The sequence below is a fragment of the Anas acuta genome, chromosome 3 (genome assembly GCF_963932015.1).
Source record: "Anas acuta chromosome 3, bAnaAcu1.1, whole genome shotgun sequence".
NCBI classification, from domain to species: Eukaryota; Metazoa; Chordata; class Aves; order Anseriformes; family Anatidae; genus Anas; species Anas acuta.
The window spans coordinates 11,266,736-11,279,894 of record NC_088981.1 but is presented as its reverse complement, the minus strand read 5'-3'; the positions used below and the strand labels follow the sequence as shown (position 1 = coordinate 11,279,894).

General features: G+C 41.4%; 1 long non-coding RNA gene across 1 annotated transcript; it reads right to left on the bottom strand.

The window, feature by feature from the left end:
* Positions 1 to 334: 334 nt before the first annotated feature.
* LOC137852954 (uncharacterized) lies at positions 335 to 11,706 on the bottom strand. The gene is made up of 5 exons (XR_011094090.1): positions 11,572 to 11,706; positions 11,336 to 11,432; positions 10,766 to 11,079; positions 1,923 to 2,055; positions 335 to 504 (listed from the first exon to the last, which is right to left on the bottom strand). It is a non-coding gene; the product is annotated as an uncharacterized lncRNA (long non-coding RNA).
* Positions 11,707 to 13,159: the final 1,453 nt, after the last annotated feature.

Here is a 13,159-nt window from a genome sequence, read left to right as displayed (position 1 = left end):
CATTTTATCTCCTTCCCTATAGAGTTTAAGGCACAAATTTTCAGCTGCTTGAATTTCTCTCAGAGTGCTACCACCTAACGAGGGAATATATTGTACACCAGCACCACTGTTACATGCATAGAGAGAAGCTTCCTCATCAGAGGTTGTAGTTGGATCCAGATCTTAAGCGACCCAGAGCACAGTGGTGTTTGGATTTCATGACGTGCTGCAGTTTGATTTGGCTTGGAGCAGGGGATAAAGCTGAGTGCCAGATTCAGATCTCAGGCCAAACTTGGATTTTGTATTTCAGCTACCAAACTTCATCATGTTTTGGCAAAGTCACGTTCTCACCTGCTCACGCCATGTGGAGAACACCTGTGATTTGCTGGAAGGGCGGCTGGTCTTGCTGCGAGAAACTGCCTGTTCCAGAGCCAGCCTATGAGAGCCTGTTTCTGACTTGGGCTGCTGCAGATGGTTTTGTGTGCTGGGAGCGCAGAACCGCTGAAACATGCTTAGACTCTTCAACTGGAAAGAAAGAAAAAAAAGAAAAAGAAAAGAAAAGCTGTGAGGAGCAGACTGCAGCTTTACACCTCCCTTTGTTGTCACGACAGTTGGATCCAGTGCAACCTTTTTGTTCGTAAGGTTGAGACTCATGCACAGCAGCAGCAAGCCCTGAGAATAAACTGGGAGAACAACATAACTGTAGCGCTTTCTACAACAGCATGCTTTACAAAGTGTTCATCATGCTGCCTAGGGATACATTCTTCAGCATCATTTATTGAAAAACATGCTGGAAGACACTTTTTCCAAAAATCAGAATACCCATAGCTTAACTGGCAAAAGATCTGTGTGTGGCAAACAGTGTGGTCTGCTAAATATTAAGGTCTTGTTTGACACAGACTGTGTGCTTACACTTGGCTCTCAGTGCATCCTTATTCTGTAAAGTACTTGAGCATATTATTAACATCAAGGATGATCCCATGTTCACCAAAATGGGGCAGTATAACTGGGACCTCATAAAGTGCTTATGACATAGGTGCCTTTCTGAACTGAAAGGTTTGAAGGGCTCCCACCAAAATGCCCTGGGATTAAGTAGAGACTTTCCATTGCCTTCAACAAACATTCAGCCATAACAAATCCTTACTTTTCATACTTATTACTAGCTTATAATGGGATATTTGGAGAGGAAAAGGAAGGACCTTTTTTTTTATTTATTTATTTATTTTTTTTTTTATTTTTTTTCTCCAGATAATACCATCTTTTCTCAATTATTTCTGAAAATTAAGAGTGTGATTACTGACCTGTAGGCACCTGATGATCACACTTTGGTTTGAACTTTTTATGAGTGTATGTAGGTTTGCTAACTCCAGCACTGCCCAGTAATTTATTTCCCAAATGGGCTATGAAAGTCACCTGGAAGAAGGAAAACAGTGTATAAAGCCTTGCAGTGTAAACGGATGATTGTACTAGTTGGATTTGTGCATGTACATTTTTGGAAAAAATTTTCAGAGGAGAGGCAGAATTTACTTTCGTAATGAAATCAATTATTTGTCTTTAACCATTATGTAGTGCTTCAGTGCTTCAAATTCTTGCTTATTTTATTAAAAGATCAGTGTTCACTGCCTCCTGATCTTAGGTGTGGACAGAAACTGGGTTCAAAGGAAGCTATGCAGACCCCAAAAGCTGCTGTGACAGAAGTATGAGGATGGTTTGAATGACTCAGGAGGGTCTTTGCAACCATGTCGCCTCTTTCTTGGGCATCCCTCTTCCCCCAGGATACAGCTGACCTCAGAGCTTTGCACAAACCTTTATGCACTGCATAGCCCAAGCCAGAGTCACGGTACCCCCAGAGGGCAGTGCAAAGTCTCCAGGGCCAAAGGCAGCCCACTTGTAGTCAGTACGTGCACATTTGCTGGTGAGCAAGGCTGCACCATGAAGCTCACCTGAGGAAGAGGGTGGATGCTGTGAGACTCCGCAGGTCAATTCTTTTGGGCTGTTTGAATCCTGAAGTCCTGGTGTTTGGCTGCGAGTTTTGGTGCAGCTGTGAATTGCTCAATGCACATCGATCTGTCCTATCTGAAGAGACAAAAGTAAATGTCAAACCTGAAAATCCCCAGCCACAGTATTGATATTCTGGCACATAAACTGTTATGTGATATTTACAGGCCCTCCTTGGAGAGTGTGGAAATGTTACACTGTGGCATGAAAAAACAATATTAAACAAGATTTCTGCTTCTGCAGTTGACACAGCCTCTACCCATTCACTCAGCAAGTTACTGGGAATACTGCAGTGCAAAGAAAGGACTTCAGTGCTAAGTCTGCTTCTGTTCTTTTCTGAAAACTATCTTTGGCAATATCTGTGAAACTTTAGGAAACTGATTCCCGACGAATCACTTCCTGGACACAGCACAGTCAACATCAGCACGACACTCACGCTAAAGTTATCTTGGTTTAACTTGAAAGCAGCATTTCCCTGAGGACCTCTCAATTCTGGAGCGAGCGACGTGTCTCTGCGTTCTGGGAGAGCCTGGATTATTTTTAATCTCCTGGCCATGTTACAAAGATCAATTTATAGTCTCACTGAGATGGTAAGGGCAGGCGAAAAGGGAGTTGACTGTTGTTGATTAGTGAATATTGTTATTTCTGAAAAGAACAAACTTTTCGGGGCAACTTCTTCTATTTTCTTGCACTGCTCACTTCATTTTGGAGAAAATAAAGTGTGAACTGGCCCAGGTACACAAACTGCACTGGACCCATGTTCTCTTCAGCCAGCACATGTTTTTGGATCAATACATTATGAGTTGTACAAGCCCCCACAGCTTTGTACAGGTGCTGTGTACTAAAATAATAGAGAAGATGATGAGAATAAAGCTTTCTTTCATTCTCCCTGTTACAATTTTATATTTGCTACAATTAATTATCCCAATTGCTTTGCTGGAACAGCATCTTGACTGTAATTTTGAGATACACAACTAGTTATCACTTCCAGTATTATGCCAGGGATATATCAGGCTCCCACTGAAAATAACAGCAAAACTAGAGTTTGAGCAAACCTATGGTATGTGCTTCCCAAAACATTCATATAGGTAAATTTTAAAATTCTCTATTTGTTCAGGCTGCAGACTCATCGGTTCAAATATTTACCAGAAGTCACCACAAGAATACAGCTGAGATGCATATACAATCTGTATACATGTCAAAAGTCATAAAAACGAGAAAGCAGATTTTCTTCCACCTCGTACTTAAGTCTTCCTAGAGTCTTACTTAGGAAAGTGCAATTCCTAACGCTTAACAAGGAATGCAGCACGATTGTTTCCTTAATTTTGGCAGATGAAAAGTAAGAACCACAGAGTTTTGTATTATTTCCAACCAAAAGAGTCAAATGGCCTAAGTTTACCCAAAGTTTCACAAACACTTTTGCAAGAAACCCTGTCAGAGCATTTTTACAAAATGCCAGTAATGTCCAGAATTTCATACTCCTGAATTTAAAACTTTTCCAACTTCATTATTTGTTTTACACAACCTCTACCATGGTTGTTTTCTTACCCCCATAAGTACCGCCAGGATTTTTTAGACTGGAGCACTTTCCAGGAATTACAATGAAGAATTTTAACTCTTGGAGCAGAGAAATGACTTTTGCTTTGAAAAATGTCTTTCCTGGAAGTGTCTTTCACTGAAGTGCTCCTTCCTAGTGAGACCCAAGGGACCAGCCATAGGAAGGATTGAGCTGAGGCAATCCCAGGGCAGGTCTCCGTCTGCCATCTCACACCATGTGGGTCCCCTTCAGGTCTTGAAAAGGCTTTGGTGACACAAAACACATTTCAATTTTGGCACATTGCAAGGCTACATTCAACCTTCTGTGGGCATTTGCTCGAGTTCTCCAGCTCCACCTCATCCTGTCCCCATCCCTATGGAGGTGACCACTGTTGGGGCTGTCCCCAGTTGCCCCCCGTCCTGCCCAGTTCCCTCAGTGGGGCAATGGGATGAGGCTCGGCCCTGCTCTGCCGCTGAACCCAGGCACAGTAAGCAGGGATGATGGCACCTTTAGTGGGAATATTTGCTACAAATGTAAAACAGATGCTAAAGGCTTGAGAGAGAAAGAAGTAAAGTGACATTTTCCAAACCATGAGCAGAAGCAGGATTTACTAATTTCCTCGCTACTGTCTTATCTATACTGCTGCTTCTTGAATGTAGTCTGTCTTGTCAATTCATAGCCTCTTCCAGATATCTTTTCGCCTATGGTTAGTACTCTCTACTGCTAAAGATTTTAATATAAAAGTAAACATCCCAGATACAGACAGTTAGTTGACATCATTGAAATTGTGATGTTCCTATTCCCTCAACACCTGTAAAGCTTTCATTCTTCCTCTCCAACAAAACCAAGATGACCTTCTCTTCCCCTTCCCCTGGTACTTCTCTTCCTGGGGCCCATGTGGCTTTCTTGGTCTGCCTTAGCCAACTGCATTCAAATCAGAAGACAGATGAATTTTCAATATAAACTTTACGGTTAGTAGTATCCACTAAAATATTGCAGATTTCTGTGGTAATTCTACTCCCAGAGTTGTCAAAAGTATGCAAAAGCCAGGCTTGTTACATGTGGACACAATTTAAATGGATAACAATCCAGTGGGGATGTATTTTTTATAAAGGCAGAGTTTTACCGAGATATGGTATGGTCCAGAATGGGAACCTCCTACAGACTTGTGGGTTTTCTTTTGTGGAGGTCAGCATATTCATAGGACACTGAAAGCAATAGCCCTTAATCTCTCACCCCACCTCTAACAGCTCAGTTATCTATCATTAGTCACTTTAATTCCCTGACAGCTCTGACACGAGCACTCAGTGGCTTTGCCTTCAGTCTGGTCCAGTAAGCTTTTTTTGAATGCTGCTTTTCACATTTCACAGGCCGGACACTCCGAGGATCTGTATCTGGAGCAAACAAACAGGTGCAGGCTTGATGATAACTAATTACTGAGTGGAAAACCTTTCCTGAGCTGGCAGATCAGCTCAGAATTACTGTTCTCTGTCAGATGAATCACTTTTTCCCCAGAGCACCAGAAAAAGTTATCATCCCCTACTAGCATAGATGTGTGCAGACTCAAGCTTTTCTACCTGCCCTCCAAGTTATCCAGCATGTAAACTACACGCATCCATCAACTCAGTGACACTTGCAGTGCTTAGGCACATATATTTTGGCACTATAACCTACACCACCTAGCTATGTGTCTCCCACTACATAGCCAGCATACCACCATGGGAGCTGGCTGGGAGGAATCTGCAAGTAGCATCTCCCATATAAGAAGCTCTGCATCAAAGGAGCATGTTCAAGAAGCCAGAGATGGTGGCTGGAGTCTACCTCAACTCACATCCACATTTTCCTCAGCCCCATCTCCTGCTGGTCCTGGCTGGACTCCCTTGGAGGACCCCAGACCTATTTTATCTGCTTGCTGTGTTTGGAACTGCTGCGGGGTCCCCCTCAGGTCCCATCTCAGCCCCCCTCTGGGTGCAGCTCTGCTCTTGTTGCTCCCTGGCTGCAAGGCTGAGGCAAGTCCTTGAGAAAGGATGCTTTGGATTCTGGTTAAAACAACAACCCTTTTGCCTTCAGTCCTGGCAATGGAGTTGTTCTTCATCACTCTACATATATAAGCTGTATGAATGACAGCCCTATAATTTTCTTATAAAGCACACAAGCTTCATTTTAACTTTGACAGCAAGCAATCCAAGGCCAGTAAAAGACTGGCAAATGCCTTCTGTATTCATCTCTTCAAGTATTTTGGCTTTTCTTTATTTTAATTTGCCTGGAGGCAGACATTTGAGATAACAGCTGTTATGGTGATATTATCAGTCATCTGCATGTCAGAGAATGCCAGGAAAATGCCTGTGGAGTAGACCTCTTGGGTTTTTGGTTTTGTTTTAACTGCTCTGAGGCAAATTCTCTCCTTTGTCAAAGATCTGCTTAAAACATGAGAAGAGAATATAATGGAACTGGTTTCTACCCTCTGATTACAAAGAAATGTCTTTTCCTGCTGATAGAAAGCACAAGTTTCTGTGCTTGCTTTTTGATACCCCTCAAGTGTACGTGTACCAGAGCAGCCTTTTGCCAGATGCTGGCACACTTTAATTTTTGCCGGTAAGCAATGTCAGAGCACATCTACCACCAGGAAATGTCCCTGTAACTCCCTGGAGAGAGATGTGATTTGCTCACTCTGGAGCAAATGACGAGGCTGGTTGCTAACATATCCTGTTAAAACAAGTCTTTACTTTCCCATGAAACACATCACTTAACTCTTTGGGTTTCATTTTTAAAAGCTTACCAAGGAAAAAGGTTTCTTTGCTTATTAAGTTGGAGGGCCAAAATCAAGGTTCTTGAATGAGGAGGTCCAGAATTTTATCTCACAAAGCTGAACAGTTTGCAAGAGGGCCAAGTAGATTTATTGGTTCCTTAGAGAAGATGCCACAAGGAAGGCCTTGACTTGGTAATTATTACCTTACATTCATTTGGTTTTCCAAAGAAATCCAAAATGGAAAAACAAAATGTAGCATTAGAAACAAATTGGGATATGCCCCTATACATGTATAGTATATTGATGATTACAGAACAGTTTGTTCAGTTAACTTAATCAAAACTAACATCATTTGTGTGAGAGAAGCTTATTCATTATACTTTGACTGAACATACTTTGTATCTGAGGATCTTGAACTATTTTACTAACATCAGGGGGAAGAAAAATAGTTTCACCTACAAAACAACCATTGTTCCAAAGGAGTAACATAAAGATGTTTTGTGTGTCTACATTCCTGATGGATCTGAGCACAGAAAATAAAGGATTCTGCATGCATATTTACTGTTTTTCTACAATTCCCTGACATCTCTTTATCATGTGAGAGCAGAGATTTCTCTCTTCTATTACCTCGACATTACAGAAGGGTATTTTGCTAGAAAGTGCACTAAAGAGATGAATTCATGGTGGAACCACTGAATTCCTGACTGACCATGGGCAAAATTTCCACAGTGCTGTGGTCTGTTTCTTCACCTGGTACATGAGAATACTTCCTGAAAATACTGTCAAGCATTCAGATACCACAGACACAGAGCTCATGCCAATACCCGTGCAGGAGAAGAAATACATGAAAGAGAAAGTTGACATTGAAGGCAAGCCTTGAACAGAGATCACAAAGGTTAACCATCCAAGTAAACTGTTACCACCTAGACTCTGTGGTTTGTTTCCTAAAGGTAGTATTTTCAGCTTTGATATTCCTGCTTCTAAATATGGTCAATTTATATAAATGAGGCAAGCATTTCTGCAAGCTTTGAAGATGAACAAATTGCTTCCTTTACCAGTGTAAATGGCATTCCCTTGTCCCTGTTTCCAGTAAGTATATGAAACTTGTTCTTACCTATGGCACTCAGGTGCAGCCGTTTTGAACAATGTTAAATGATTACACAGGAGAACATCCTTAATTCTCCAAAAAATTTTCACTGAGCTCAAAGAAAGTGTTAACAGTGAAACAAAGAGCCTTTCTTTTTGGATCCTCCAAAGACAAGAATAATATGCTGCCTGCTTAAACAAAGCAAACAGTGGATCCAAAAAAGGTAACCTCTATAGCATAATAATTCTCTAAGTGCAGCTTTGCCTACATGCTTTCATCACTGCTGATGTGGTAACATAAAGGATTTGTTCAGCATAGGTTAACTCCCTCTTCCAAATGTCTCCAGGCTTTTGAGCAATTTGAGTCTCTGGAATTGAAGTGTATCTGTCTCTCAACGAGTAAGCACTGAGGGCTGGGACTGTAACTGGGTATTTTCTACAGTATTGTTGGATTATTGTTGGGACCAAATAAACTCATTGAAAAACGCTTTTCTTTGTCTGATTTCTGGGAGGCTGGACCAACAACAAAAACTGAAACATGTACTTTATTGAATATGTGAAAATTTCGATCTCCTGTGAAAATCTGCGTAGAGGTTTGGTCCACGAGTACTAAGGTCTGATTTATAACTAAAGCAAATTCTGACTGAAGACTTTTTATAAAATATAATAATAATAATAATTAAAAAAAAAAAAAACAACAAAAAACAGAAAATATGTTGAAACCAGTTTTTGTAAGAAGCAATTTCTCAGGTAGAAAAGTTTGTCTCAGTGTCATCTAGTTTTAGAGCTAAGCAAAAAGAGAGGAAGAAACATCATTCCGTTGTAATCCACTGCCATGTAGAGAAAGATGTCTCTTGCCACTGCTGAGATTTGCAATATCATCTAGATAGATGCTGCCAGTATGGCAGGGATGTACTCCCCTGTAAAGCATCAGATACTGACCATTGCTGAGAAAAAAAGTCAGTACGACTGAGTAGAGTTGTTTGTCTGATAAAGACACTGTATTCTTGGAACTAAGCTGCTAGAAACAAAATTAAGAAGAAATTCAATATTTCATTACCTTAAAGCTACTGGTAATTATTTATATGTTCTTTTGGACAATTTCTCATTGATACAGTATTAACTATGCCCAAGGCAATCTTCTACTAAGATGTGGTTCGTCAGATAATAAATAGTGCCTTTTTCTTGGGCTTACCACCTGGAATTTAGAAAAAGAGCTATGCAAAACTGCAGCGAGGAAGAATAAAAGAGACAAACAAGGAAACATCAATTAAGATTAATAAGATAATACCTGGAGTGACTGGCTTGGCAGTCATGTTTTTCCTTTGACATTTTCTGTGTAATTCATTTCTGTGAGATGAATAGGGTGATGGAAGTTAAGGGAAGAGGAGAGCAACTGCCGAAACAAATTTTCATAGGGACAGTTTCTTTCATGCTTTTGGTGACTTTTTAAATTAACTGTAGCTTATTCCTTGTTAATTGTAATAACAGATGAGTGTTTCACATGCAGTAAAAGAGGTTGGGGTGAAAATTCAAGCACCTGAGAGGCTCCTTGCCTACATACAAGCAGTGTCTGGTGGTGGCACCTGGGATCATCTTTATAAGGTTTCAAGGAGAGAGGAAGGGAATCCAGGAATGACTCTAGCTGCCTCTAGTTCCTTCTCCAGAAAATGATTATGAATTTAAAGCATAATCATCCTCAGACAAAATATGTAAACAGTCTGAGAGAAGAAACCAAAACAAAGTGTCGCCAGTGCCTCCTTTCCCAGACAGCATCCCTCATCACCCATGATTAATTTTCCTTTTTGGCTCTACTCACCTCTTCAGCACAGTGGCACAGCTCATGACGGAGCTGGGAAAAACACCCATCCTAGCCTAGCCCACAACCCGGCACAAGATATGGATTTAAACCCCGAGGCAAGGAAGCCGCAGATCCGGGGCTCCCAGGTCTCGTGTTGACTAACCGTGGGTTATTACATACAAAGGCAGCTCTTCATTTCACCATTTTTTTTCCAATGAAAAAGCTACCTGCCAAAAGAGCTAGCTGGGAACCTTGCAGGATATATGATGGCAAACAGGCAGATGAAAGCTAGGTCCTAATGGCACAAGACATTATGCCAAATGTGTGGGGAATTCAAGTGCCTAAATTCCCCTATGAAATGGGAAATGCATTTTCCTCTCTTATCTGATCTATGATGTGTGCAGATTGTTTTTGGAGCAGGGGTAGCAAAAAATAAATATGATAGAACAAGCAGTGGCTTTTGTTACTGTTATGCATGCTTGCAAATAAAATGAAGTTCCTTACCTGCTCCAAACTGTGCTAAGCTATGCGACAAAGTAGATAAAAATAGGTTGTTTCACTTTTTTTTTTTTTCCACTGTCATTAATTATATTTAGACTGTGGCATTTTTCCTAATGTGTGGGGGAACAGACACAACTGCTAACTGCAATACAGCAACAGATGTTGAAGAAATAAACCTGTGAAGGTCTAGGAGACTGGAAGGGAGATATTAGAAGGTGGATAGCATTAACTAAGAGACCTCACTATTAGGATACTGAGAAGAGACACTGGCCAAATGAAGTGAAGGTCTCAATGCAGTGATGGAGCCAGACTTACTACAGTGCTGTTCTGGACACCTGAGTCAGGGACTGGGAGACAAAAAGACAAAAAGATGTAGTCTCCCAGACTACAGAGATAACACCAGCACTTGTCAAGGAATGCTAGAGCACCATGAACTTTGACACAGACCCATATCCTGAAATTTGAGAGCCCTCTTGTAAGGCTGGCTGACACCTCAGATCTTTTATCTCAGACACTGCTTCAAGTATTTCCCTTACAGAGGCTCTGGGTCTTGTTCAGGTCCCTTTGGAACATGGCTGCTGCGCATAATGCTGGTGAGGGAGGCTAGTCAGAAAGAGCTTCAAGAGCTCATTGAGTTACCAGTGTTCACATGGGGTTCTTGTCAGTCTCAAGGATAAGGTTTGTGAACAGAAGGGACAAGTAGTACCTGACATACCTTTTTTTATATTTCAATTTAACCTGATTTTATTTTTTTTCTTGCCCATAGAAAAGGTAAGGCTGAAAGGCCAGGTCAAAAGAAAAAGGAGACAGATGCTGCAGCTATCAGCATGGGATGGGGCCCTGCTGCTTGTACCATGCTACAAGGAGATCATCTGGCTGGCACACCAATCTGCGGTATTTCTTTGCCATTCCTTTTAATGCCTGAAATTCACATAACCTGTGACCACTTGTCTTTATTGCCAGAAACAACGTCTTTCTGTCTTGCATCGTCTAAAACAGCCTATTATTTTTCAGTTCCTGTCTCTGGAGGCATTGTCTATAGTGAATGACCCACTGCTTGTTTCTGCAGAACACCACAGGGAAGAGGGCCAAGGATACCTCAGTGTTTACGTACCGAGATGTAATGGCCTTGTGTTGCCTGCAGATATATCCATATCAGTTCAAGTCCAAGGTCAGATCTTGTTGATGTGTGGTATTTGTGAGCTCTTGTTATGCCCACACACACTTCCAAACTCTGCTAGGCTTGCCACAAACTGTTTACAAGAGTTTGAGCCCAAGGTGAACCAGCCCTGGCATGCAAGTGCTGCTCTGCTCCCCTTGTTCTGGCTGGTGCTTCTTGGCTGCCTAGCCTGCATGAGGAAGGAAGGCCACCAGACGTGGGCAGTGCTTTGCCCATGTGGTCAGATCAATTTGGGATCAGGTGGGATTCTGCAGCTCAGAGGAAAGGACAAAAGCAGGTCATTAGCTATACTTTTAATAAATCAATTTGTTAATTAGGGATCAGGTGGGATTTTCCACCATGAGAGGGAGGACAAAGAAAGCTCATTAGCTGTATTTTAAATAAATCAATGTTTTACTTGGTGTAGAATTCTCTTGGAAATATAAGGCAGGGCAAATGGAACAGAGACTTATAACTGACTTGAAAATATCTTTGATGTAGAAATAAGAAAAGCTTAATACTTACTTAGTGCTTCTATATTTTTCTAGGCATCAGTTAGCACAAAGCCAGTGTGGCCAGGCTGGATCTCTTGGGAAAATTCAAGGAGACAAAGAAAGAAGGCCTGTACCAAGTTTAAGGAAATACAGAAGAAAGGTTATTTCAGCCTTCTGTGGTTCACCACATCTGGCAAATTAATTTCAAAACATTACAGCATTCAGAACTACTAGACGTGTCTGAAGACTTGTGTCCTGGTCATTTACCTGAGCCTGCCATGGGAAGATATCACCTTCAAGGTATGACAACTTCTGCCAGGTCTCCACTGCAATGACATTCACTGGATGCTGAGCTTCTCTCACTCGTGGCATATCAGGACAGCATTTGCTTGCTGTTCAGGTCTCTCTGTCCAGAGCCCATGTGTCACTCGTGGTCATGCAATCCTGGCGATCACTGCTAGCCCACAGCTGGCTCCATGCAGGTCCTGCTGAGGCTGATGTGACTCTACAGCAAGCACCATTTTTTCTATGGACCTTTGCTGATGCAGCATCTGAAAACAAAACATTATCTGACTAAGAAAGGGAGTTGGGCAGGTTAAACAGGATAATGTTCAAATGACCAAATCTGGCAATATTTAGACTATTTACTCTTTGATGCTGAAATTGAGGACAGAATTCAAAAACATCAATACATATTAAGGAATGCCAAACACTACAGGAAGCAAATGACTTTGCTATAATCAGTACCCATTTCTTCCCTGACGTGCTGTGTATTAATAGAGGTGTTTGAGACAGTTTGAATAATTAACTGCTTTGCTCTTTGCCTTGTTTCTGTTTTGGCCTACCTGCACTCCACAGAGGGAGTCTTGGTTACTGCTGATGGACTATGACCCATCCTGCGTGGCTAACATTTCCTGAGGGTGCATCTTCTCATGTTGTGTGCCACCTGCACAATGAGAGGAGCACGATAATTACTGCCTAGGAAGGCAGCGGCTCATCTGTGTCACTGTCACATCTGCCCATGGATAATAGGTGTGGAGTATTTGCTGTGAATTTAAAAATGGCCCCCTTTCAGAGGTCAGAAGATCAAAAGTTCAGATCTCGTTGGGAATTGCCAAAAGAGCCCACGCCACCGCTCGCTGCCCCAGCAGGCTCCTCCTGTGTGACAGCGAGGATCAGCAGCAGCGAACTTGCTGGTGCTGTTGTTTCAACAGACATACAAAACTGGAGACCCAGTCAGCTGTAGCAAGAAATAATAAAGATATTAAGTTTACAGTCTTCAAAAATTTCCTCAAAGGGTCTTTGGTTTATTTTCTCGCCTCAGTGTGAGGCTTGGTTTTAACAACATGGCTGCCAAGAGGGTGATTTACCCTACAGCTTAGGCGGGCTGTTGTGATGGATAGTGGATACTATTTCAACAAAGAAACAGTGCTTCGAGTATTAATCAGCTATGTAAACTAATAGAACCTTGCTCGAAATATTTTTGGCTCTTCCTTTGCAAGTAGATTCTCGACAGCGAATAGAAAAACACATCGTACATATGGCTTACAATGCTACTCTTCTTGTAAGAGGAGAGTTGTGTAGAGTCCAAGCACAGCAGCATCTTCAGGGGTCCAAAAGTCAGCAGCAAAATTTAGTCTATACTGAAATGTGACCCATGAGGTCTAAGACAAAGAGCAGTTTTATTTTCCAGATTCTTCAATAAAAAATGTTAAAGTCATTTTAAGTTTCAAAATGTAAATAAAAAGCATGTTTAGCACTTTGAGACTTTTTTTTTTTCTTGCAGCAGTAACTTAAAAAATATTTCATTTTTTTTCAATTAGAGATACACAGTGTTGCCCAATCATAAACATGG